General features: G+C 37.3%; 1 protein-coding gene across 1 annotated transcript in view; it reads right to left on the bottom strand.

The window, feature by feature from the left end:
• The window catches only part of LOC127454275 (syndecan-2-like), a 41,765-nt gene that overhangs the window by 17,806 nt on the left and 1,341 nt on the right, over positions 1-22,618 (bottom strand). The window lies entirely within an intron of this gene.

Here is a 22,618-nt window from a genome sequence, read left to right as displayed (position 1 = left end):
AGAAAGAACTGACACATATTTGCATTTGGCAAGTGCAGGTCTAAATTACACAAGGGGGAAACATTTACTGTTGACCTAAAATAAGGTGAATCATTCAAAGACAGGAAATAACAAGCCCGAAATATTAGGATACTGTCTATGCCAGCAAATAATGTTGTTGTCAACTTCAATATTCAAATTTAATATGATTTTAATGTGATGTCAGCTTCCCTTCACGTAGAGAAGGATAGTTATGAAACTAAATGCTAGTGGCAGTTTTCAAGGTGGCTATGTCTTTCTCCACACCTTGTGAAAACCAGATTAACCAAGTCTACAGAGATTGTTGATGTTTTGCTTGCTCACAGTGGCCTTTCTCATAAGCAGGATACACGGCACAAAATACACAAATATGGTAAATTGAGCTTGTAAATGTAAATGAATCAAAGCAACTATTTTCCATAAGCCATTTCACTAAAGTCAACAACCTCTGACTTCAAGCAGGCTCAATCTTTGCTGCCACTCATTTGGACCAAAAAGTAGTCCTGTGTTAAGGTCAGTCATTTTGTGTAGATTGCTAATGTTAGTCATAATAATGAATCTGTTTGCCCCTAAGGAATATGTACTGTGGTGGTACCATGGTGCAGTGATGGTATCAGATGGTAGTATTATGGTACTTTGATATATTTATATATATATATATATATATATATATATATATATATATATATATATATATATATATATATATATATATATATATACACTTCCGGTCAAAAGTTTTGAAACACTTGACTGAAATGTTTCTCATGATCTTAAAAATCTTCTGATCTGAAGGCGTATGCCTTAATGTTTGAAATTAGTTTTGTAGACAAAAATATAATTGTGCCACCATATCAATTTATTCATTATAAAACTAAAATTTAATTAAAAAAAAAAAAAAAAGGTTTTCAAATTGATGACTTGGACCAAATAATAAAGAAAAGCAGCCAATAAGTGACCAACATAGATGGAAACTCCTTCAATACTGTTTAAAAAACATCCAAGGGTGATACCTCAAGAAGTTGGTTGAGAAAATGTCAAGAGTACATGTCTGCAAATTCTAGGCAAATGGTGACTACTTTGAAGATGCTAAAATATAACACAGTTTTGATTTATTTTGGATTTTGTTTAGTCACAACATAATTCCCATAGTTCCATTTATGTTATTCCATAGTTTTGATGACTTTACTATTATTGTAAAATGTGAGAAAAAAAACAACAACTTTATAATAAAGAATGAGTGTTTCAAAACTTTTGACTGGTAGTGTACATATATATATATATACACACAGTATTGTGCAAAAGTTTTAGGTACTTGTGAAACATTTTGCATAGTGAGGATGTCTTCAAAAATAATGCCATAAATAGTTTTCATTTATCAATTAGCATCATACAAAGTCTAACATAAAAAAGCTAAATCAATATTTAGTGTGACCACCTTTGCCTTCAAAACAGCGCCAATTCTCCTAGGTACACCTGGACACAGTTTTTCTTAGTTGATGGCAGATAGGATGTTCCAAGCTTCTTAATGTTTGGGAGTCTAAAATGTATATTCCTATTGACACACTAAAGCTGAAAATATCAATAACCATCTTAAGACAAATGTTTTTGTGAAGCATCTTATGTGCCTAAGACTTTTGCACAGTACTATATATATATATATTTTAGTGCTGTCGACGCAAAATTCATTTAACGCCACAAATTTTTAACGCGTTAACACGTAATATGACCCTTTGAATAAACCATAGTTCATGAGAAGTGAGTCAATGTTTGCAAACGCAGCTGATGTCACATGTATTGCCGTTGGGAAAACAGATGGTGGGAGACATTATGCTGAGACCCACACCAGGCATTTTATCAATGTAGCACAGCAGTAGAACATGCCCGCAAAGCACAGATAGAGCTCCTAACATTGTAACATCATTGCAGCAGCAAGACAGCTGCCACTTGAACACCAGCCTTGCGCTGCCAGCCGAGCGCAAGGCAAAAGTTGCAGGGGGCGGTGAGAGCACAAGGCAAAATTTGTGAGGCGTAGTGTGAGTGTGAAGTGAAAGTGTGAGTGTGAGGCAATCATCTGTGTTCTGCGACTGCTACCGGGTCCTTGAATAACATATAATGAGTGAGTAAGGGCAGCCGCTGGAGTTTCTGGTGACCCCCTAGGGAGTTGGTGCCTTACACAGACTGCGTAATATGCTTTTAGGGAGCGGATGTACTGAATACTGGCTAACGGAAACCCTGCTGCTGTCTCCAAGGTTCTGTCACAGCATTTCTGTTTGATAGAGCACTAGCCAATGCAGAAGTTGGAGACATTACTGGAACCCTGCAGGTAATCTAAGTCATTAACCCATTTAATCCCACCAGTTACAATTGTGACCGGGGTCTAAAATGAGTTTATGTATTTTGCACAGAGATGTCAATTGTAAATGACAGTGCAGACTTTTTTGTATGTCTGTCAAAACTCCATAAAAGCAGCAAATAAATCCTGTGATAATACACTTACAACTACCATATTTTGTACATAATTTGAATTGAGTTGTGCTGTGTTCATTTTCTGTTGTTCAACTCTGTTGGTGGGGTAGGTTTTGTGTGGATGACTGAAAAATACATCTGGATGAAGCATATTTTGTCCACACATGTTTATAAAGATATTGCTTGATCTTATGAAAATTACATTACCATGGCATCGGGTTGCTCCGATACCAAAATTTTGGCTTCGGTACGCTACCAGCCCTGGTACCTTGGTATTGATACTAAATCGATACTATAATCAACAAATAAAAAGCCTCAGATTTTTTATGAAATTACACAGAAAATGACTAGATTAAAAGAACTGCATGAAGTCTTACAGATACAAATTATGCATTTTCCGTTATAATTTTTCTGGATTTCATGTTAAATTTTAAATGAAATGTTATGATCAAATGGTGTTTAATCAAATAAAAATATCATAATTATTTTATTTTGTTTTTACAAAACAATTTGAATTTATTTTTGGAAAAATAAAATGCTGCACAACAGAGCTTCAGAGTATTAATGAAAACATTAATGAAAAAAAAATCTGATTACCTGTGGCACAAGGCTGCTTGCGTTTGTGATATTGCTTACAGATAATAATAATAATAATAATAATAATAATAATAATAATACAACCATTTAATACTACATAATTGTTATTATGAGTATTATTGCTACTTTTTGAATATAAAATTTTTATACAGTATTTATATTTTTCTGTCTTCAATTTTACGCATCCAGTTGAATAGAGCTTTCAATTAAGTGGGACTTTTATTTTGACTGACCTTTGAGTTCTTCCTGTTTTTTTTTTTTTTGTTTTTTTGGGGGATTTTTCCCCTTTTTCTCCCAATTTGGAATGTCCAATTCCCAATGCGCTCTAAGTCCTCGTGGTCGCATAGTGATTCGCTTCAGTCCGGGTGGCGGAGGACGAGTCCCATTTGCCTCCGTGTCTGAGACAGTCAACCCGCGCATCTTATCACGTGGTTTGTTGAGCGCGTTGCCACGGAGACATAGCGCGTGTGGAGGCTTCACGCCATCCACCGCGGCAACCATGCTCAATTCACCACGCGCCCCACCGAGAACAAACCACATTATAGCGACCACGAGGAGGTTTACCCCATGTGACTCTACCCTCCCTAGCAACCGGGCCAATTTGGTTGCTTAGGAGACCTGGCTGGAGTCACTCAGCACGCCCTGGGATTCGAACTAGCAAACTAGCGAACTCCAGGGGTGGTAGCGAGTTCTTCCTGTTTTTGACAGGTTAGTTATATCAAGCTTCCCATTAATGCTGGGATAATTCTGTCGCAACTCTCGAGCTGAAATCTCCGAGCTGCACCCGAGGAGTTCATTTAAATGTTAACAGCCATTTATACTCTAAACACACTGCATGAAAAATAAGCACCAGCAGTGTGTGTTGAGTTTGTGTGAGTGTGTGCGCATGCGTGCGCCCGTGTATTTCTGTGTTTGTGTGGGAATCATATGACAGGGCAGAGCGGCACCTCTTGTTCATTCTGTAGCGTGCATGTGACTGTATATTATTTAATTAATTACATCCTTCTTCTGTTTAAATATCACACTTGGCCATATCCAGAGGTTTTTATGTTATTTTCAAACTGTTATTGATTTCATCTCAAATTTGTCACATCTCATATCATTTTACTAATGAAAGCATACTGTAATATGGTACCGAAATTAGCAACAAGATGATATCGTACCGTTTTAATTTTTTTTTTTGGTAATACTTCGTTAGTGCCGGTAAACCACGCAACCCTACCGTGGCAACATTTTTGCAAAACAAACTTATGTGCTTCATTACACATTTGGCTGCAATTTCCCAGTGAAATATCCAGCAAAGGGCGCCAAAAGCGAGTGAAATGGTGTTGTTATCAGACAAGGTTTTAAAGGTGAATATTAGATGGATGCTTTAATGAGTAAAACATACCTCCCTAACCTAAAACTTTAACCTTAAACTAACCAATATTTTCCTATAAGCAAATGAAATGTGAACAAAACAGACATCCTTACCCTAAACCAACACCTAAATCTTAAACACCTAAACAAAGGAAAATCAATTTGCGATATTCGAGAAGTGTTTTTAATAGTCGACTAGCCTGGTTCAGAGCGAGTACTCGGTTAGTCAATTACTTTTGCACATTGTGGCCACCTGGGGGCAATGGTTCAAATTTTTGTGAGAACATACCGATTTTAGCTGAAGAACATTCAACCTTGTGAATAAGACACAGGGATTTGCACTGAAATACCACTTGCAAAAGAGCATCTTCTAGCAATTGTTGTGTGAATTTGGCCCAGTGAGCTTGAGCAGGTCTTTATACTGTTATTTACTGCTGAGTTATAATGAAGTAAAGGAAAAAAATATGTTTAAACAGCATGTGAGGTCTACTGCATCTGGAGAACAGGTGAAAACACACACATACACAGGCCACACAAACACATACTATATGAATATAAACCACTATAAGAAATGGGAGGGTCTGTCTTTCCAGAAGGACTAAGAGTTCATGATCTGGCCACACAGAAATTTATGATAACATTACATAGGGACTTCTCACAGAATATAAACACAACTGTTACATTTTAAAGCCATAAAAAGACATTTTCCAAAGGCGTCACCGAATTCCAAGATCCCTGGTTTTTCTCCCTTACACTCTGAAAAAAGGTAGCCTACTGTTAAATGTCTACACTGGGGTGGTACCTTCAAGGGGACATTTTTGTACCTCTAGTTAAAAATTATTACTTGTTTTGGGTAAATAATTGTACCCTAAGGACCAACTATATTGTGTACCTTTGATAATACTCTATCGTTCCTGTTTATAATCAACAAAACTGTTAATATTGCAAGCTGTGTGCATTTCATATCTTGGCGCTCCCTCATGATTCATAATGCAGCACATTTCCAAGAAAGGCAGAAATAGCAAAAATGCTTTGCGTGATGAAGAGAAACGCATAAACACCTGTTACATCTCTCATCTCCATCTCTTGTTCTATCCAGGGTCGGAAATTAACAGAGGCTCAGGGCTAAAAAAAATCCCCTTGCAATGTGACATATTTCCAAATTAAAATATCCATCGCTTCTTCATTTGAATTTTCGCTGAACATTAATTGTTTTGTGCCGTCCGTTGTGCAGATGTTGCAGTGGGAGTCAGTGGCGGATGCTTGCGCCATAAACGCACACAGACGAGCACTCTGCTTGTCACGCTCTGCATCAGTCCGCATCAGTTCGGTGTTGTGACTAATGTTCATTGTTTTTTATTAAATTGGCTTGAAGCAGTTGCTACGTTTTTTTTTATAAGCTCCTCATTCCAAATCTGGAGAAATGCTGTCATCTACTCCTCTGTGTCTGTGCATTTGTTTTGTAGGCTGTTAATTTTATAGCCAAAATATTTTGGAAACATGTGAATGAGAAAAAAAAATTTGTTTCAGTAAAAATGCACATTATGCAATGTAGAGATCATGCAATTTTGTAATTATTGAAACATGCCATTTTAAAATTGAATTAATTGTTTAAATTAAAGTATTTCACATAAAAAGATGTTTTCTTTTGGCCCACGGCCCTAAATCAAGTTACATTTTTGGCCCTTCGTAGGAACAAGTTTGGGCACCTCTGCTCTAGGAACAATAATACTTACATTTTTGTCTATTTAAGTACTCAAATATGTACTCAAAACAAGGGTACCACCCCAGTGATGGCTTTGTACAGTTGTAACGTAACAGTAAAATTATTTTTAGAGTGTATCTTTTAATAAACACAAACTCTATTAAAGTGATTTTGACTGAGAATTGGACAAACCACTAAACCATCTATGCATTTTGAATTAACACTACCCCGTATCTTTCATCGGTCAAACAAGTAGATAGTTCTGCTCCAAACTCACACATTTGAGCCTGTGTTGCTTTGTCAGCATGCTCAAACAAAAAGAGCAATGTTTTGATAACGCCACAGAGCTAGTGTTTAAACTTTTTGGGGAAATCAGCCTACAATTGGCTTACTTTTACTTTTTTGTTTCTGCATATTAAGTTTGGATAGGACATAGTGTTTTAATATTGAAAAAATTACACTTTTTAGTCAAAACATGATATATGCCATGTGAAACATCATAAAGCCACAGTTTGATGGGCTTATTTAACTAACTTCGTAAATTCAGCTCATGGCTCAGTGTCTTACAGTAACTTAAAACCTCATGCCGTTTTCCCATTTCTCTGCACAGAGTGTACCATTGTGTCTGTGCACACCTGGGGCTCATAAGGGCTCTTATTTGAGAGGTCCTCTGGGGAGCTCAGGTAACCCAGTGGGTCATAAAGTGCACACCTGGTTATTCAGACCACTGATCTACTGCACATAACACACCTGAGCTCTCACATACAGTAAATCTGTGCACATGAGCTGATACAGGGACTCTTCAAAAGGACAGATGGGTAGATCTGTACAATGTATTACTAAAGCCATCAAGATCTAGCACTCCTGTGCTTTAATCTACTTCAATCTTGTTTATTATGACATCTGCTGTGACACAATGACATGAGGATAAAAAAACTAAAAAGCAAAAGACATGGCTGGTGCTCTTAAATAAATACCCAAAAATAAAATTCTGTCATAATCTTCTGACCTTCATTTTGTTCAAAATCAGGCAGCAATTTTCTTACAACAAATATGGACATTGATTCACACTGCTCCAAAAAGCACAATTTAAAAAAGCACCATAAAATTATGTTCTATACCCCAAGGCCTCTGATGCCATACAATAACTTTGTGTTAGGAACAGACTGAAATATAAGCTATTGACTCAAAATCATCTGTCGTAGCTCTCAAATCAAATTTGTGCTTACATTAAATTCGAAGTATAAAAATCTGTTGTATAAATCTTTTTTTTTTTTTTTTTTTTTTTTTTTATTGCGAGATTTGAGAACAATAGTATGTGGTTGTATGGACTACTTTTATGGTGCTTTGTGTCCTTTCTGGAGCTCAGCATCCCTAGTAATCATATACTTTCACTGTATGGAAAAGAGCAGCATGGACGTGTTCAGAACAATAGTTTGGAATGATATGAGTGTGCATAAATTATAAATGTTCATATTTAGGTGAACTATTACTTAGGATACAACAAGGTGTATCTTGTGGCACAAAACATAAATGCACTTGGTGCAACAACACAGCTTGACATCATGCAGTTGATCAGCACTTTCAAAACAGGCTAATTTGAGCTGTGAGCCTCTCTCATTCTGAGCAGTTTTTCTCCAGCTGAGTTTCTCTCCGTCTGTGCGATTGGATGCAGGCCAAACCAGCTCCCTCTGGATGGATAACCAGGCTCAAATGTACTACTTCTAAAAACTGCAGACTTTGGTGGAGTCTTTCGTAGACTTTTCTTTGTGTTGTTCTAAAGAAATATGGTAATACAGTCAGTATCAATCATCTGAGAATCTTAAAGGCTGTAAAATGTTTCCACATTCCAACATTTCTTAAAAGAGGACAACAAGAAACTTTAGGGGTAAAGGATTAAGGAATGACAGAAAATTACATATAGAAGCTTTCTGAAGAAGGCCGAAAAACTGGCTAAGGGACATATGATTAGTTTTACTCTAGTCCTACGCACACTTGTTCGCCTACAGGTATTTATGTTTCTTATGTTCCTTTTTTAAGTCACAGTCTGCTGGTTCTTTGGCTAATAGAAGAAACATTTTGCTTTCATTTCATAGGGTTCCTGTAGCTCAACTGGCGGAGTGAGCTAGTGCTATCAACGCCAAGATAGTTTTGATTCCCAGAGAACACACAAACTGATTAAATGTATACCTTGAATGCATTGTAAACTGCTTTGGATAAAAGCGTCTGCCAAATGCATACAAGTAAATGTAATTTTAGTTGCAGCTGATTACACTGGGATTGTACTAAGCAGGTTATTTCACTAAAGACAAATGTTTTACCCAAATCCGGAAGGACAACAGCAACATAAAATATGGAAGAGAAATCCAACTCGGTTTCAAATTGAAATAATAGTACAAGATGACAAAATCGTACAATTTTTACTCCCATAGAGAAAAAATTAGGCCCCTATGATTTCCGTGATGCAGAAAATACAGACTGAATCGTGGAATCCAGTCATAAAAACGGAATTAACTATTAAACATGGAATGTCAAGGAATTCGACATATTTGGGATCAAATGAATGTATTAATGCTCAATTAATCTTATTAAAATCGTGATATGTCCTAGTGTGATGATTAAAGCACAAAAGGCTGAGATTTAATTAAATAAAGTCTGATACACAGATAACACCTCATCATAATAGATTACAGACAGCAGAACGTGCATTAAGCTTGAAGCACGCAGCACATGCAGACTATATATTTATATAATTAAATCGCAGTCTTTTGCAGTTTAATAAGCACATTTAAGCCATATAGCAAACTTCTTATCCGAAGGTGTGAAGCTGTGGTCAAAAACACAACTAGATGTGTGAAATTGAAGAAATTGCAACAGAAATATACTACTACTGTATAGTAAAATATTCAATGTTGTAATAAATAATAATAATCATTTATTAGGGTTTAACTCCTAACCCAAACCTAAACCATAAAACCAAGCTATTAAGAGGAAAATAACTTTTGTGTACCACAGAAGAAAAAAACATCAGGGTTTGGAACCAGACGAGGGAAGCGTATTACTGGTTACTGACATACATCAGTCAGTTGTATTGCATAATTAAATATGTGTAATGAGTTACCAAATTTGTTCACCTTTCTTAAAATAAAGTGTTTGATGGGAGGCTAGCCAGAATTTTATGTCCGTACTGTATAGATTTGAAATTGCGTTTGTTGATTGGTTGGTCTCTATGGGAATAAAAGTTGTATGATATCTTATTTTGCAATCTTAAAATATTACAAGGGTTCATTTTGATCTCATGTTGATCTCAGGTCTCGTGGTTAAGTCATTTTCTGCGTGAACATTATTCATCTGGAGGCATTTCAATGTCATTTCCATTTTACGAGAATCTGCTCACACATAACCTTCAGCCTTTTAGGAATATTTCACATATGATACACTAAACCACTGAGTCAGTGTGAAATTGTGTGGGGATATAGGCCTCTGGGCCTGGATGCAAGAAACCCCTTAAGTTAAGAAAACTCTTAGTGACAATAGCATTACAATTATAATTATGGATTTTCTTAACTTAAGGGGTTTCTTGCAACCAGGCCCTGGGTTCTGTGGTGTTGCACAATCTCTTTGTTCGCCTCTAGATTTGTTTAACATAACCTTTTTAGCTATAGCCACAGAGCACCCTGCAGACAGAGGGCATGACCACGCAAAGATGCTGTGAGATAGTGCAGCTTTAATGAAGCCTGTTCATTTTATCAGAGATCAGGCTGACATATCTGTTTTCTCTCTCCTGTACCTCTCTTTCTCCCTCTCTCCCTCCTCACACCATGCTGTAAGCTTCTCCTTTATAAACAAGCAAAGCTTGTTTGGAATTTGAGGCATATTTTTAGAAACAATCGTTCCTTGTGGTAAAAAAGGGACGACTTTTATTCCCATACAGACCAACCAATCAACAATAAAAACTTTAAATCAATACAGTACATTCAGTCATCAAATTCTAGCCTCCTATCCAACACCTTTTTTTAAGAAAGGAAATGTCTGTGAATAAATTCGATTCATTCCATATTTATTTATGCAAAACACATGATTGATGTATATCAATAACTGTATTACGCTTCCCTCATCTAGTTCCAAATTCTGATGTTTCCTTTCTTCCGTGGTACACAAAAGTACATTTTCTATTAAAATCATTGGACTTTATGGTTAGGTTTAGGTTTGAGGTTTGGGTTCAACTTAGGCTTTTCTTTCTTCCATGGTATGCAACAGTGCTTTTCCTATTAAAGGGATAGTTCACCCAAAAATGAAAATTCTCTCATCATCACGAATTTTGATGCTCCAAAAAGCACAGACAATCAGTATTAACATCATCCATACGACTCCAGTTGTTGAATTAAATTAACACGCATACCGCTACTTAACGGAAGTGATCATTTATAGTAAAAAAGTACTTAAATATAGATCTTTTTCACACCAAAAGTGATCGTGTCGCTTTATAAGACATTCATTTAACCACTAGAGTCATACGGATGACGTTAATGCTGACTGTCTGTGCATTTTGGAGCATCAAAAATCATGTTACCATCCACTTCCATTATAAGGACCTATTTTTCTATTTTTCTTCAAATGTGTTCTGCTGAAGAAAGGAAGTCATACACAGGGCTAGACTTAGGCAAAATCATAATAACATTGTTCTTGATTCGTTTATTTTTCTCATAGGAGTAAAAACTCACGTTTTATACGATTTCACCATCAAATACTATTATTATGACTAGCAAATCATTGGTGCATTTTATTCCTTTAATCAAAATGTAATAACTTTCCTCTAAAACTGCTTCCTTTTCCGTTGATGTCACCTAGGCTGTAAAGGCTTTTGGATACCAAAGTTACCAATGGCTGAATAGCTATTAAGGCTTCTTTTTCTTTTCATTTTTAGGGGGGAAATTTGCCCTCTGATCTAGCTTAATTCTGATACAAAATGTTTCATTTTTCATGATCCAATCAAGTCCCGCTCTATTTTTTATTTTCTCAATGAATACCCTGTCTCACTCTGAAACATTTGACATTACATAAGTAAAATGGGTTGCAAATGCCATTTCATGTTGACTTTAAAGCATTTTCAAAGTGATGCTCATTAAAGATTTTGCAGGCAATTTAGAGGAGGCTAATTTTTAATGATTCTACTGTGTAGATACGAGATTTCCAAATATAGCTTGAAATGTATGATAATATGCTGATGAATAGTCCTTAACAGCTGTTACACACTGATGATGCATCTTTTGCCATGCGGTCTGTATCTGATTACGGTCTAATTAGACTTCATTTATACTAAACAATAAAACATTTTTTGTTGATTTCTGAAGATGTTTTAGGTCGTTTAGAACTCTCAGTGTTACCATTACTCATAAGCAGTGGCAGCGTTTCACAAAGACATAGGGTATGGCATAGTTCCCTCTGGCCATTTCACTGACATTACCGAGTTAAGGAACCATAAAAACGCATTATATCTAAACAAAAATATGTGCAAAAATCCACCATACTAAAAGAATGCACAGACTCAGACTTACAGATTACAACAATTTCTGTAAATTTTAGTAAACGGAACTACTAAAATTAGACTGTTTATCAACACACTTCACAAATCCATTTGCCATTCAGACAGGTAGTCCAAACCCAAGTCACTGAGTGGGCCAGACATTGTCATGACAACCGCCAACACACAGATTAAAATGTTTTGATTGCGCATAGACTATGAACCTATGAAAAGATTACTAGTTGTCCCTACATATAAAAGATAAGACTGCAGGATGCATTATTATCTAAAAAATTACTCACATTAAACAACATTAAATACATAAAAACATAGGTCTTACCTATTTTGTTGCAGTGCAGTTTTTATTCAATAAGTGCGTAGCGGCGAAATCGGAACAGTGCAAAGTCGGTGACAAGCTCTTCCAAATCTACACATTTCACCAACTCTTTCTCCATGGACATGAGCATCAAGTGACTTAGTCTTTCATCACCCATTGTTGTCTTACATACGTTTTTACTTGTTTAAGGACAAAGAAAAAACGTTCGTTGGAAGCTGTTGTGATCGGTAGGGTCAGCACAATTTGGAATAGTTTTATCAACTCATTGTAGGCTACTGGCATAGACTCCAACTGAATGAAATCTGACAAAATGTTGTCGTCATTTGTTGGTTTGTCATTACACTTCCAAAAAAATCCTTGCAGAGCTGACCTGGGACTCAAGGATGACTTCATCAACACATGCAGCGTAGTAGTTTGCAAATGCAGCAATTTTAGCTGAATCCAAGAACAAAAGTGAGCTTTTGTCAAAGGCCTCTAGTGACTGTAAAAGGGCATCGTTGCCACTGAACCGGCGACAGAATTCAGCTACAAAACAATCAATGACAGAGAAGTACAAACCTTTCATGTTGTCTACCCCCATGCTCTCTCTAGATCCAGTGGTTGAAGCAGTGAGATACCCGCTCAAGAGTGATGACACTTTCTGTAGTCTTGCTGGTCGGGACTTGGATACTGTGACTGCATACTCAGATGAAACATCTAGTGTGACAGCAAATTGTTTTGCCTTTTCCAACATGGCCTCCCATTCAGTGTCAGACCTGATGGTCTCAAGGTGCTCTTTGGCGCTTCTGGTCAGAGCTATTGCTTTGAGGACAACAAGGCAAGACTCCTGCAGCTGTTCAGACAGACCAAATGTAATAGCTAATAGCTTTTCGACAATGTGAAGATTGACAATAAAATTGTATGACTGTATTGATATTTTGCCTTAAGTCCAGCAGCCTCAACTGACCCATCCTTGTGTGCAGTGGCAGTTGCATCCAAAACAGCAATTACAGCCTCACAGCGTAATACTAGTTTTTGTACCACTCTGTACCAGTACAGCCACCGAGTTGTGCATGTCTGTTCCAGCTGTAGCACTTTTTGTCCCAGGTGCTTTTGCGCTTCATTGAACATTCCGTGCCTTGTGTTACTATTTGCTATGAAAGTGTAGAATGTTTGCAGCACGTCGAAAAAGTCTCACAGTTCTGGAATATTCCTAATAGTGTTCACAAGAACCAAATTCAGTCTGTGGGCATAGCAATGAGTATAAGCTGCATGAGGTATTTCAGCCTGAACTCCATTGACTGAACCCTGCATAACACTGGCACCATCATAACACTGTCCAATGCAAAACTGCATGTATATACCAAACTCAGTTAACTTGTTAACAATAAATGTAAAATGTGAAACTGCAGAGAGGTCTTTCATATGAAAAGCTCCTAGAGCACACTCTTTAATTATATCAGAGTGTACATACTGCAAAAGAACTGCAAGCTGCACCTTCTCTGACAGGTCTTTGGCTTCATCCACCAAAAGTTCAAAGAAATTGGCCTCTTTAACTTCGTCGACAATTGTCTTAACAATTTTGTTCCCAAATACTGCGATGAGATCATTCTAACTGTCCTTTGATATATAATGTCCATATGTTCGCTCCATTCTTGTTCTCATCGCACTGTCCATTTCTCCAAAAACATCAATTAGTTCACAAAAATGTCCTTGGTTGTTTGACTGTTTCCTCTTATCATGCCCATGGAAGGGCAGACCTTGACGGCCCAGGTAACTTGCTGCCCGTAGCAAAGTTTTCACTTAAGCTCGATTTTCATTCACCTCTGCAGATCTGTTGTTAATAATAGCTGTCGATATTGATGGCTTTTTACCTGCACATACATCCTTGTAATCTGCCCATGCCTTCGCTGCATCCCTGTGTCAAGGCGGCTCGGTGTGCTCTCTTAAATGTGAATGCATGTTCTTCCAGCATGTAAAACCCCTCTCTATGAACAGCCGAGCTCCACTTCTTTCTCCTGGCCCAAGTGATAAACTGCCAAAATGTCGACAGGCAAATCAAAAAACAGCATCATCTGAAATGGAATATTTAATCCATTCATGTATTTTTTAAAGCTGTGACAAAAATCGTCTCCCATTTCAGACTGGAAAGTTTAATAGCTGCAGCTGCCTCAGTGCTTCATTTTTAGTTTTGCTGATATCTCTGATTGTGTTGTAGCTAATGCTGGTTGATGACATAGAGACATCCACTGAAGGATTGGTATTAGAAACTTTAGATGACGTTTCGCTGAAAGTACTGGTACAGTCCTCATTCATTTCACTGCTGCTCCCACCATTCTCCAGCGCACTACTTAATTTCTTTGTTAAAAAACCATCCAGAGAGGAATGTTTAGGCCTGCTTCTTTTCATTTTTACTTCAGTATGTTGACAGCTAATCAAAAGACGTGCGATTAATTAATGCAATTGGCTGTGGCTTCGCAACAGCTGTTTTCCGGAACTGGAAGTAAAATCTTGATTTATTCACAGAGAAACTTATTAGTATTATTATTTTTGCAATAATGTATACATCTGGCTTGGGGGCTGAGGTGAGGTTGTTATGTGTTTTATATGCTCATGTAAAAGCTGCCATTGTGATTTCAACATCATTAAAAAAAATCGTATTTAATTGCCAAAAACCCCAGTAAAGAACTACACTATCCACAATCCTGAAGCGGGATCCAATCAGAGAAGTCGCATTTACGATGAAAACAGCGTTGATCATCTGAGACCTCCCACTATCATAAATTATCGCTATAAACGGACCCTTCCTGCCAATGTCATGTTCAGATCTGTTCTATAAATAATTTGATTATATTTAATGAGCATCTTCATGAGCTGTTTATTTCCCGTTTTGTCTGAATGCTAGGGTATGGCAACTGTAATACTCTGCCATACGCAAATGTTGCCCATGCTCATAATTTTGTTAATTACATTTAGCACAGTGAGTACACACAACAATGGGATCAATGAGCAAATAGCTAAACGAACAGCATAACTCAGCTGTTCTAACACTTACTCTGTTTATGGGTTTCGCCGCTGGTATTCTGAAACACAAGCTACTCCCACAGAGAGAGCACAGGAACATCTGCATCTTGTATGTAAAACATCTGGCATGGACGTTTCTGCATTCTGGACAAAAGGAACACATCCATCTATGGGCTTTACGCAGGACTGGGGACTCTCTTGTCGGCACATTCCTCCAAGGCCTAATCTGTCTGTGGTATGCAGCTCTGCTATGTCAACACACTGGCATTTCATAGAGAAAAACACCCATGGAACAACTTAATCAGATGTTTCATCAGATGAGCGATCACACTTTATATTTGGTGTTTTTAACTACCATGTACTTTAAAAAATATATATTATTTGACACAATGCATTTTGTACATAGATGTTGTTCAGTGAAACCATTACAAGATTCACATTTGGTGGTCAAAGGTTAGGGTTAGGGGGTAAGGGGAGGGTCAGGGTTAGGGTCACTGTGGGACACCAAATAAACACATTTTTATTAATAAAATGTGAATCTTGCAAGAATTTTCACAGAATGAGAGTTATCATTTACTATAAGTATAGTCTACAACATGTACTGTATATACACCAAATGTACTTTAATGTACTTTATGCAATAAGTACATTAATTGCATAAAAAGCTTAGTTTAAGTGCATAGTAGTTAAAGACATCTAAAATAAATTGGGATCAGCCATAACAAACACACACACACACACACACTCACAAAAACATCCACCTTTATGCTGATGTGCTGACACACATTAAGTTGACTCACTGCTACAGGTACAAAAGTCATTCATAGCATACATACTAGCTGTGTTAAGCAAAGAATGGAATCGTATGGCCTTCATAGAATAAATAATTTTATAGATGGCAAACTAAGCCCACCTACACAACTCAGATTGACAATGCTTCCCATTTAGAGCTGTTTTTAAAATGAGTGAAACCAACGTAAACTTGAGGACAGACATGCAAACAGTGAGCAAAATTTACCTAGTATTAAGTTGCTCTTTTGCAAAGTCTGTACACAGATAGTAATTACAGATGTGGTTCCGAAAGCACACCCACAACAAATGAGAATACCACATGCAACTGGCAGGCACATTGCTCTTTTCAGATGCTAAATTGTTCCTCTGTAGAGATAAACAGCACTCAGAGATGATTGTTGGTATACTCTTATACTGCTCCTCTGCCTTACGCAATAACATATAACAACATTGAGAATAATGTTCCATATAGTGTAGATATCTTTGGCTTTCTGGTTTTTGTATTGATATCTGTATACAGTATAGAAATGTAGTATAGTTTTCCCTGGTTGTTGGCAGATAGAATGTTCCACAGTTCCATGTTCCACAGATTGCTTCTGTCTCTTCACATAATCCCAGACTGACTTGATGTTCAGTTGGGGTCTCTGTGGGGGCCATGCCATCTGTTGAGGGGCTCCCTGTTCTTTTATTCTAATCTATTTGCAAAATTAATGTTTGGGAGTCTAAAATGTATATTTCCTATTGAAACACTAAAGCTGAAGATCTAAATAACAATCTTAAGACAAATGTGCTTAACCTTAAGTGCCTAAAACTTTTGTACAGCACTGTGTGTATATATATATATATATTTGCTCTGGAAAAAAAGAGACCACTGCAAAATTATCAGTTTCTGTGGATTTACTATTTATAGGTATGTGTTTGATCAAATAAAAAATAAATTAAAAAAAAACAAACAAAACAAAAAAAATTCTATAAAGTACTGACAACATTTCTCCCAAATTCCAAATAAAATATTGTCATTTAGAGCATTTATTTGCAAAAAAGATGCAGTGTTTTCAGACCTCGAATAATGCAAAGAAAACAAGTTTATATTCATTTTTAAACAACACTAAAATAATTAAATATAATTGTTAATATAAACTATTGTTTTCGTTCAAACTTCGACAAGTGACCATTTATAGCGACTTTTACAACAAAGTGACGGAGATGTTCATTTGCAAGGAGAGACGCATTGATTTTGTGTTTAAGTAAATGTAAGTTAATATACTTATTAAAAGTAGTTATAGATACTAGGTCATAGATACTAGGTCATTGTTTCTGGTTAGTCTGAGGCTATTAAGTATTGATCTGGCAATCAAGTCTTTCTTGTGTTATGCTCTGTCTGTGTTATAGTTCTAACGTTAGGGCACAGTGTGTTTAAAAATAAATATTAAGGAATGTAGACTGTCATGTTTACGTTACATTTGACTTGTGCATTCAGGTTAAGACTGTTGTCTTGGTGGTCAGATTAGTTAACTGCTGCTGCATTTCAGTTGTTCTGATCTGTGAGAAAAGTGATGTGTGAGGCCTATGATACTGAAACTAGTAACTTGCAATCTTTTTTTTTTCTTTTTGTTGTATGTCAAAACAAGCTCTTCTGGCACTAAAGTTCATTGTATGATTTAATGGACATAAACATGCTCGGCTCAATATATGACAATCTTTAATTTGTGTGATATGAGCAATATTACTGTCCTGAATTTAAAACAATTTGGTCATGAAGTTCGCCACTGTGACAATTGTTTCCATGTCTGGTGGGTTCTAAAGCAACAATTTACATCAATAACATTTCTGCAACATTACTCTCACCCGTATAATGTATGCTGGGCACAGTGTTTAATAATGTGTATTAAAAATCTTTTATGCTTGCCCAGTCTCAAAGCCCACGGCACGTGCCTGATATATACACTCAGTGAGTCCTTTATTAGGAACACTACGGTCTTAATAAAGTGCCTGACGTGGTCTTCTGCTGTTGTAGCCCATCCACCTCAAGGCTCGACATGTTGTGCATTCTGAGATGCTATTCTGCTCACTACAATTGTACAGAGCGGTTATCTGAGTTACTGTAGCCTTTCTGTCCGCTCGAACCAGTCTGGCCATTCACCGTTAACCTCTCTCATCAACAAGGCGTTTCCGTCTGCAGAACTGCCGCTCACTGGTTGTTTTTTGTTTTTGGCACCATTCTGAGTTAACTCTAGAGACTGTTGTACATGAAAATCCCAGGAGATTGGCAGTTACAGAAATACTCTAACCAACCTGTCTGACACCAACAATGCCACGGTCGAAATCACTGAAATCACTTTTTTTTCCCCCATTCTGATGCTTGATGTAAACATTAACTGAAGCCCCTGGCCCATATCTGCATGATTTGCATTGCACTGCTGCCACCTGATTGGCTGATTAGATAATTGCATAAATAAGGAAGGTGTACAGGTGCTCCAAATAAAGTGTTCGGTGAGTGTATATACAGTTGTGCTCAAAAGTTTGCACACCCTGGCAGAAATTGTGAAGTTTTGGCATTGATTTTGAAAATATAACTGAACATGCATAAAAACTGTATTATATTTAAGGATAGTGATCATATGAAGCCATTTATCATCACATAGTTGTTTGGCTCCTTTTTAAATCATAATGATAACAGAAATCACCCAAATGGCCCTGATCAAAAGTTTACATACCCTTGAATGTTTGGCCTTGTTACAGATACACAAGGTGACACACACAGGTTTAAATGGCAATTAAAAGTTAATTTCCCACACCTGTGGCTTTTTAAATTGCAATTAGTGCCTGTGTATAAATAGTCAATGAGTTTGTTATCTCTCAAGTGGATGCACTGAGCAGGCTAGATACTGAGCCATGGGGAGCAGAAAAGAACTGTCAAAAGACCTGCGTAACAAGGTAATGGAACTTTATAAAGATGGAAAAGGAGATAAAGAGATATCCAAAGCCTTGAAAATGCTAGTCGGTACTGTTCAATCACTTATTAAGAAGTGGAAAATTCAGGGATCTCTTGATACCAAGCCAAGGTCAGGTAGACCAAGAAAGATTTCAGCCACAACTGCCAGAAGAATTGTTCAGGATACAAAGAAAAACCCACAGGTAACCTCAGGAGAAATACAGGCTGCTCTGGAAAAAGACGGTGTGGTTGTTTCAAGGAGCACTATATGACGATACTTGAACAAAAATGAGCTGTATGGTCGAGTTGCCAGAAAGAAGCCTTTACTGCGCCAATGCCACAAAAAAGCCAGGTTACAATATGCCCGACAACACCTTGACACGCCTCACAGCTTCTGGCACACTGTAATTTGGAGTGACGAGATCAAAATAGAGCTTTATGGTCACAACCATAAGCGCTATGTTTGGAGAGGGGTCAATAAGTCCTATAGTGAAAAGAATACCATCCCCACTGTGAAGCATGGTGGTGGCTCACTGATGTTTTGGGGGGGTGTGAGCTCTAAAAGCATGGGGAATCTTGTGAAAATTGATGGCAAGATGAATGCAGCATGTTATCAGAAAATACTGCCAGGCAATTTGCATTCTTCTGCACGAAAGCTGCTCATGGGACGCTCTTGGGCTGTCCAGCACGACAATGACCCTAAACACAAGGCCAAGTTGACCCTCCAGTGGTTACAGCAGGAAAAAGTGAAGGTTCTGGAGTGGCCATCACAGTCTCCTGACCTTAATATCATCGAGCCACTCTGGGGAGATCTCAAAAGTGCGGTTCGTGCAAGACGACCAAAGACTCTGCATGACCTGGAGGCATTTTGCAAAGACGAATGGGCAGCTATACCACCTGCAAGAATTTGGGGCCTCATAGACAACTATAACAAAAGACTGCACGCTGTCATTGATGCTAAAGGGGGCAATACACAGTATTAAGAACTAAGGGTATGCAGACTTTTGAACAGGGGTCATTTCATTTTTTTCATTGATGCCATGTTTTGTTTTATGATTGTGCCATTCTATTATAACCTACAGTTGAATATGAATCCCATAAGAAATAAAAGAAATGTGTTTTGCCTGCTCACTCATGTTTTCTTTAAAAATGGTACATATATTACCAATTCTCCAAGGGTATGCAAACTTTTGAGCACAACTGTATATATACATATATAGTACTTTAGATAGATTCTGAAGTATAGACACAGGGTTGTTGACCTCTTTTGTCTCAGGTCATGTGATGGATGGATGGATGGATGGACGGACGGACAGAGAAATAGTTGTTAAGACAGACAGACAGACAGATAAATAGATAGAAAGATAGATAGACAGACAGACAGGTAGTCATTAAGACAGACAGACAGACAGACAGATAGATAGATAGACAGACAGTCATTTAGACAGACAGATGGTCATTAAGACAGACAGACAGATTGTCATTAAGACAGACAGACAGACAGATAGATAGATAGATAGATATATAGTCATCAAGACAGACAGACAGATATTCTTTTTCCCCCACCTCTCCTCTCCCCACTTCACAATCCGACACAAAACACACAGCTGTCTGTTCCCCCTTCTCCAAAAACTTTTCTTCAAAAATGTTCAATTTGCTCAGCTAATGGGGGTATCAGAAAGTGAGATATGGGCTATGTTGGATTCCACACTGTTAAACACTTACACACAAACTATATGACAACATCTCTGTTTCATGACTTCCTCTGTCAGGAACTATGTACAGTTGTGCTCATAAGTTTGCATACCCTGGCTGAAATTGTGAAATTTGCAAATTGTCTGCCAGTATTTTCTGATAACATGCTGCATTCATCTTGCCATCAATTTTCACAAGATTCCCCGTGTCTTTAGAGCTCACACACCCCCAAAACATCAGTGAGCCACCACCATACTTCACAGTGGGGATGGTATTCTTTTCACTATAGGCCTTGTTGACCCCTCTCCAAACATAGCGCTTATGGTTGTGACCATAAAGCTCTATTTTGGTCTCGTCACTCCAAATTACAGTATGCCAGAAGCTGTGAGGCATGTCAAGGTGTTGTCGGGCATATTTTAACTGGGCTTTTTTGTGGCATTGGCGCAGTAAAGGCTTCTTTCTGGCAACTCGACCATGCAGCTCATATTTGTTAAAGTATCGTCGTATTGTGCTCCTGGAAACAACCACACCGTCTTTTTCCAGAGCAGCCTGTATTTCTCCTGAGGTTACCTGTGGGTTTTTCTTTGTATCCTGAACAATTCTTCTGGCAGTTGTGGCTGAAATTTTTCTTGGTCTACCTGACCTTGGCTTGGTATCAAGAGATCCCTGAATTTTCCACTTCTTAATAAGTGATTGAACAGTACTGACTGGCATTTTCAAGGCTTTGGATATCTTTTTATCTCCTTTTCCATCATTATAAAGTTCCATCACCTTGTTACGCAGATCTTTTGACAGTTCTTTTTTGCTCCCCATGGCTCAGTATCTAGCCTGATCAGCGCATCCACGTGAGAGCTAACAAACTCATTGACTATTTATACACAGACACTAATTGCAATTTAAAAAGCCACAGGTGTGGGAAATTAACCTTTAATTGCCATTTAAACCTGTGTGTGTCTCCTTGTGTGTCTGTAACAAGGCCAAACATTCAAGGGTATGTAAACTTTTGATCAGGGCCATTTGGGTGATTTCTGTTATCATTATGATCTAAAAAGGAGCCAAACAACTATGTGATGATAAATGGCTTCATATGATCACTATCCTTAAATATAATACAGTTTTTATGCATCAGTTATATTTTCAAAATCAATGCCAAAACTTCACAATTTCTGCCAGGGTATGCAAACTTTTGAGCACAACTGTAGTCAGCACACAAACTTAGATACAGTGAAAGAGCACACCGGTGTTCTAAGTGGGTGTCTGTTTTTGTCCATGAAAGAAGTGACAGCACAGTCATATATATCTGTCATAACATGTTGTCTTGGCAGTGGGTACAGTTTACGATTTGTTACATCACGTTATGATGACATCTTTTAGTGGAACAACACAATAATTAAGGCCACACAAACACATTATTACACATTATTAGAGAGAACTGTAGACACTCAAGCAAACCAAGAACATATATCCCCTAACAGTAAAATGTTGCACCAATGCTGTTTGTCTGAGAGACAGATGATTTTTTTATTTTATTTTTTTATTCAGCAGTTATGCAATGTGCTGTTCAAATTTGGGATGTTTCTAAGTTAAAACACCAAACGATTCATGGTTTTGGATAATTCTGTTAAGACTCTATGGCTTCACATAAAAATATTCACTTTTGAGGAATTGAAAATCTGAAGTTCTGCACTAAATATGGAATGAAAAGGAATGAAACAAAGGACGAAAAGCCACTTCTTAAAATTTTTAATTAATGTAATTACCTCTGAGGATAATTAAATGAACTTCTGGTTTTAATGAGTGCATGATTAAAACATATTAAAGTTCCTTTCCTGCTTCGGAGATATTTAATAAAAAATAAGGTGTCCTCTTGAGAAAGAGATTGGCTAATACTTAAATACAGATGAGCAGACCATTTATTTAACATGAATCATTAGCACGCAGATAAAACTGTAGATATGGTGCAAGTTTTCTGAACTAATGGTCAAACTGTAGTGTTTGTAAAACTACTGCCAAGGTTAAAAACAGAGAGAGAGAGAGAGAGAGAGACCTTGTTACAGTTTTTTTCTGAGAACATCAAAGGAGTTGCATCACTCAAACAATAAAATCAATAAACAAGATATTAATAAAACTGTGCAAGGCTTTTAACAACTTCAAAACATCTTCCTGTCAAATTCTACTGATTTT

Source organism: Myxocyprinus asiaticus, chromosome 16 (assembly GCF_019703515.2).
Source record: "Myxocyprinus asiaticus isolate MX2 ecotype Aquarium Trade chromosome 16, UBuf_Myxa_2, whole genome shotgun sequence".
NCBI lineage: Eukaryota > Metazoa > Chordata > Actinopteri > Cypriniformes > Catostomidae > Myxocyprinus > Myxocyprinus asiaticus.
This window is presented reverse-complemented; position numbering and strand designations above follow the sequence as displayed.